Source organism: Capra hircus, chromosome 14 (assembly GCF_001704415.2).
Source record: "Capra hircus breed San Clemente chromosome 14, ASM170441v1, whole genome shotgun sequence".
Lineage (NCBI taxonomy): Eukaryota > Metazoa > Chordata > Mammalia > Artiodactyla > Bovidae > Capra > Capra hircus.
Window position 1 is genome coordinate 57772120 of NC_030821.1, and position 6000 is coordinate 57778119.

The 6000-nt window shown below is 45.6% G+C and overlaps 1 protein-coding gene across 1 annotated transcript in view; it reads right to left on the reverse strand.

Annotated features, from left to right (window-relative positions):
- Window positions 1-4374, reverse strand: part of FAM110B (family with sequence similarity 110 member B) — a 144950-nt gene extending 140576 nt beyond the window's left edge. Inside the window, exon 1 of the mRNA XM_018058485.1 lies at window positions 4079-4374. The gene's annotated coding sequence lies outside the window, so the exon portion shown is untranslated. The remainder of the gene's footprint in view (window positions 1-4078) is intronic.

A 6000-nucleotide genomic window follows, 5' to 3' on the forward strand; every position in this document is an offset into this window, starting at 1 on the left:
TTATCTCCAGGACCTGGCACAAAAAGAACCCTCTATAAATACCTGTTTAATATAGCAATCATAATAGAAGAAATCACTAAACTACATTATTTCACATAATTACTTTATTTTCATAACCTTCCAGTCAATGGGACCAAAAAAATGCTGCCAAGAAGAGCTATTTTGAAAGATATTAGTGATTCTTCCTGAAAAAGACAAAAAAGATGAAAGTAACTTCTAACAGGGCCCTGAGGGGGGGAAAATGCTTTGCATTACAACCTAACTACTCCAAAATTTCCCATATGCTTCCGAACTGTAATTTTAAAAGTTTTACCTGGAAATGAACAATTTCAAAACCCACTGATCTTGCTCTGATGTATAAAACACAGCACAGAATTCTTATAATTTTTCTAGAAATCTGTCTGCCAAATGACGTATTGTTTCCTTGGGCTGAGTTTTCACCTTTGAATTTCTCCCTAAAGTGTTTATAATGTTCAAATTCCATCTTTAGTGCCAGTTCCACTTTAGAATTGTTTAATCATACTGGGAAAAGAAAGCAATTTGCTTCACCTACTAATGTTTCCTTTAAAAAAAAAATTAAAAACAAGTCTCATGTCTTTAAATGCTGTGTTCTTATGTGATTATCCTTAGGGGACTCAAACTGCAAAAAGTTTAAAATGTGAAAATCACTCCCAGGCCCTTCTCACAAGCGGGAGGGAATCAAACATGTCAGAATAGGAGAGAAGATGTATGATTTAACTTCAAGAATTTTGTATCACATAAAGACATTCCAGAAACAAACCTGGGTTTAAAAACAATGAAAGTGTATTCTGCAATACATTTCCCCGCTGCTATCTAATGACTTGAACTAATTGTTTGGACCACGACATCTATGAACAACAAAACGCTAAATTTCTTACTACAAAAATCTTCCATACAAATCACTCCATAACTTATCCCAACAAAATTTAGAATCCATACTACATTTATGTGTACGCACGCGTGCGCAGTTGTCTCTGACTCTTTCAGACCTCATGGACTGTAGCCCACCAGGCTCTTCTGTCCACGAGACTTCCCAGGCAAGAATACTGAAGTGGGTTGCCATTTCCTTCCCCAGGTGATCTTCCCGACCCAGGGATCGAACCTCCTTGCATTGGCAGGCGGATTCTTTACCACTGAGCCACCAGGACACAGGCACACCTGGGTTAAAACTGCAGCTTTGCTTCTCCGGAGCTCCATGACTCAGCCAGGTCGCTTAGCCTCACCTGAAGCAAGGAGATAACAGCAAGGATCCTGTGCTGCCGGAGTTTAGAGAATGCAGCGTCATTTGCCTGGGACTTGGCCAGTCCCCAAGCTGGCCAGAGAGATAATCCTCATTACAATCCAGAACCCCCTTGTTCCTGCGCTACCTCCTCTGCTCAGTGCTGTACTAAGTGGAGTGAATATATTTTTCGTGGATGAGTCATGCCTTTGCAGAGCGCCAGAGGCTTCAGCCTGAATTTCAATTCTTGCAGCATTGTATGGAGTGGCAGAATGACGGTCAAAACCAGAATACAGGAGAATTCACCCTATTAAGTGGCTGTCTTAAAGAGAAGAAGTGAGTAGGTTTCTTGTTTGTTTTTCTCTCCTAGGAGTTGAGTGTTGAGGAGAAAAAGAAAAAAGCCCAGGTTTGCTGAGAGATCCTCTAGGCTCAGAATGATCAATCTTCCTCTGTTAGGAGAAAAGAGGAGTCTAGGGTACAGTCAACTAAATCAAATTTTTGCCAACAATGTTTAACATCTGGAATACCTGGAATTATTCTTAACACCTGGACTTCTTCAGAGAGGAAACTTTGGCTGATAGTCGTAAAAAGCTGAAAATGCAAAGAACAAGCTTTTCTTAAAAGTCTATTCCTAAGAAGATTGTTAGAAGGTATCAGTGCAGAAAGAGTGTATTTTGGGGAGAGGACGAGAAACAAAACTGAGAAAGGAATCCCTCCTCCAATTCCACTGGATCACACGTCAGTCCACCAGCGCCAGTCACAGCACCATCTACTGCCACATGGTCCCCACAGCAGCCCAGCTCTGCAGGGCCCCACGAGTTAACATCGAGCCTTGACTTAGCTAAGAAAACTGTTTAGGAATGAAAAAGATGTCACGTCAAAATTAAAAGTGATGAGGAGGGGGGAAACCTCAAAATGAGGGTTAACTCCTAACAATCTTTTCAAATGTCTAGGTAACAGACATCACCTTTCTGTTACGAACACATGATCATTAAGCCACTTTAATTTTTCTTTGCTAGTTACACTATACACTCTGCAGATTTTAAAGCACGGATAAGAATTATGTGTTCTGGCTGATGTAGGTATAAAGGGTACATATATTTATCTTTTATTACCTTTTGACACAGTGTGAACCACCTAACTGCTGTGCTAGCAGCCACAAGGAATTCAAAGTATGATTCTAAACCTACAGAATAAGGGGGTTCAGGATGAGGCTCAGAGCCCAGGTTTCTCCTAATGTCTAGGCTTCTCCCTAGACAAGGAGGCCCTTAAGGATAATGAGGTCTCATGAAGTGTGCCTGCATATGAGCATGTGCAGAACTGTGTTCTCATTCTGAGATCTGCTATATCTCATGTATAAGAACACACACAACAGCCTGTCTGTCATAAGCAAAACAACAACCCAACCTCAATCCTGATCTAAAACTAAACCGCAGACATAAAACAGACCATAAATTAAAAGATCGGGGATTAAAACAAAACAACCATTTTCCATAGAGAAAAAAAACATATGGACTGATAATAAAAATTATAAATAAAACCAGCTGACACTTCCCTAGCACCATGTCCCGGAGGGCACGATGCTAAGCTCTTTACAGCTTATCAGGTTGTCAAAATACCATCTATAGTAATGGCACAGATTAAATACCATAGGGCAAGACGATGGAGTGTTAACTCAAGGAAGAAGGCTGGCTTACCATTAACTCACCCTTATGTCAGAATAACTGTACTTAATAAATAGCTCAGTGGAATGACTAGAAGTGGTGACGTCGCAAAATAAGTACAAGTTAATTCGGGTATTTTCCATGGAACGACTCTAAGTGCAAATTGGAAGGAAAAGGCTAAATAAATAACTTGAGCTCCAACAGGGGAAATGAAGAAAATGGAAGTCGTTTACAGTCATTTACTATTTATACTGCAAAAAATGCTTACTCTACTATCCGCCTCCTCAAAATCAGACCAGCGCGCAGCCCTGACCATACCAGCCACGCAGTGTTATTACAGATGTGTGCCAGGTTGTGAATAGGACGTGGCCGGCAGGAAAAACGCAAAGTTAGCTCCTGTCTCGGGCGGGAAAGAAAGCCTGCTTACTTTTCGTGGCTCAATAAAGCTGAACACCAACTCTCAAGGGTTAAAAAACCGACCATCAGGTGCTCGCTTTCCGCTGTGCAGAGGGATTTGAGCTCACGACGAAGTTCCCTCGCTTCCCTCCCCGGCCTGCACCCCGCACGGAGGGAGAGCTGTCACCGCCTGGGTCCCCACCACCACCAGCAGAGCCCGTGGACCAGGCAGCGCGCTCGGCGGCCGGGCTCCCAGCTCCGCGGGGTGATGGGGCGCCAGCGCGCCAGGGGTCTCTTAATTCCATTTCAGATCTGAACGCTTTCAAATAAAGTCCAGACAATTGAGACCACGAATGGAGCCCTAGGGGGTCCCCCAAACCAAACTTTCGGGCCTCGGAATCTGCATATCTTGCAGGAATTCCCAGCCCACGAGGAAAAGAGACCGATACTCGCAAAGTACTCAGGACCAGAGATGAGAGGCCGCGCGAGGGGGCCCTGGCAGAGGGGGTCCCGGGCGGAGCCCCTACCCGCGCGCCCAGCTAGCCGGGCCCCCGCTCCGGCCTCCCGCCAACCCCCGGCGCGCGGCGAGCTCGCGGCCCGGAACACCGGCCGGGGTCGGTCTGGGCCACGCGGCCCGCGCGCCCCGTTAAACCGAGACCCAGGCTGGGCGGGAGCTGCAGGGGCGGACCCGGCTGCTCGGCGGCCGCGCGCAGCTTCGGCGTTGTGAGCGATCGGGGCGCGGCGCTGCCCCTCAACTCGGCCCCCAGCCCAGCCTTACCTCGTCCGCGCTCCCCTGTGCAGTTCGAGCCGGGCACCGGGCTCCGGGGACGGCAGGCAAAATTGTCGAGGCCCTCGAGGGACGAGGGCCGGGCCGCCGGGGCCACCGGAGGGTAGAGCGAGGGACTGGGAAGGCCGCGGGGTCCGGGGCGCGAGGCAGCGGGGGGCCGAGCTGGCGGCGGCCGCGGCGGCTCCGTCTGAGCCGAGTGGGAGGACTCTGACTGCCAGCGCCAGAGAGCGAGGGAGGGAACTTGGAGCGAGTTGCCGCGGCCGGGAGCTCGTGTCCCCGCCGGTGTGCACGCCCCCGGGCGCCCCGCCCCCGGCCCCACCCCTCCCGCAACCCCCCCCCTCCTAGCACCTCCCCCAGATCACCCCACCCCTCACTCCTATCGCACCCCCCGCCCCGCCTCCAAAGCGCTCCCGCATTGGCCCCCGACTCCCTGCAGGTTCGAGAAGCGCTGGATCTTAACTGCCAGGAAACCCTAAACCTGGAGCCTGTTCTGTGAGTGTGAGAACTCGCCAGTCCACCTACCTAGATGTCGGTGCCTGACAACATTCTCTATTGACTAACTTTCATCTACTCAGATACACCCTCTCAATATTTGTAAACTAAATTTCTGAAGGCTTTTTTTTTTTTTTTGGTTTGTTGGTTGGTTGGTTTTGTTTTGCTTTTTTTTTAATTTAATTTTTATTTGAGCATAGTTGCATCTCCTGTGTCTCCTGCATTGGCAGGTGGATTCCTTCCCACTGAGCCACCTGGGAAGACCTCAATACATAGTTTCTTCATAATGTATCAGTTTCTGCTCTACAGCAAGGTGAATCAGCTATAGGTATACATAAATCTCCTCTTTTTTGGATTTCCTTCCCATATAGGTCACCACAAAGCACTAAGTAGAGTTCTCTGTGCTATACAGTAGGTTCTCATTAGTTATCTATTTTATACATACTATCAGTAATGTGCATATGTCAACCCCAGTCTCCCAATTCATGCCACCCACCCTTTTCCCCATTGGTGTCCATACTTTTGTTCTCTACATCTGCATCTTTGTCTCTGCTTTGTAAATAAGATCATCCATACCATTTTTTTTAGGTTCCACATACATGCTGAAGGTATTTTTGAGACTCCAAAAGAGATTTGAAGAAGACATTAGAGAATATAGGAAAAAAATCTTCGGGTACCATGTACTAACCCTAGAGTATAGACCAACTGATGTTTATAAATTAAGTAATTGTTTCCCGGTGCATCCTTATTTATCTCATAATGCATGGTTTGGTAATGCTTTTTCTTTTGATTTGCCTAATAACTTGGTTGGGGTTTTGAGGGTTTTATTGTTTTAGGAAGATTAAACCCATTCTTGTTTAGCGTTTACTATTGGGAATGCTAAAAGAGAAAATCTGTATTTATCAAGATGGTTGATTTTGAATGAGATATGAGTTCACAACATAATTACTTCTCTAAAATATGTAGCAAAATTTTATTTTATATCTTTAGCACATTTGAAATGCAGTTGCATTCATCCTGTTTTCTCAAGAGGATCATCTATATGTGAATTATGTGACTCTTGTTTCATGCAAGTTCAGAAATTATCAAATAAAGAAAACTCAGGCTCCCATAATAAGTCTTTGGCTTTTTACAAGAGAACCATTTTAAGAAAGTGACATGATACTGGGTTTTCAATGGAACTTTCCTCTGGCATACTAATGTATTCCATGTGATCACAGATTATGTTGTGGTCTCCATTAACTCCCAAAGTCATGTAACAGTAGAATGAAGTTATTTTTCATCCTTCCCATAGCAAATGGAACCAACCTTTCTCACTCTGAAATAGTCTATTAAAAAAAAAAAAAGTGTATCTCTACCCCAACCTCTTCCTTTTGGGAATTGCTTCCTGCCTTTGTGTATGACACCCCTCCACCGACATT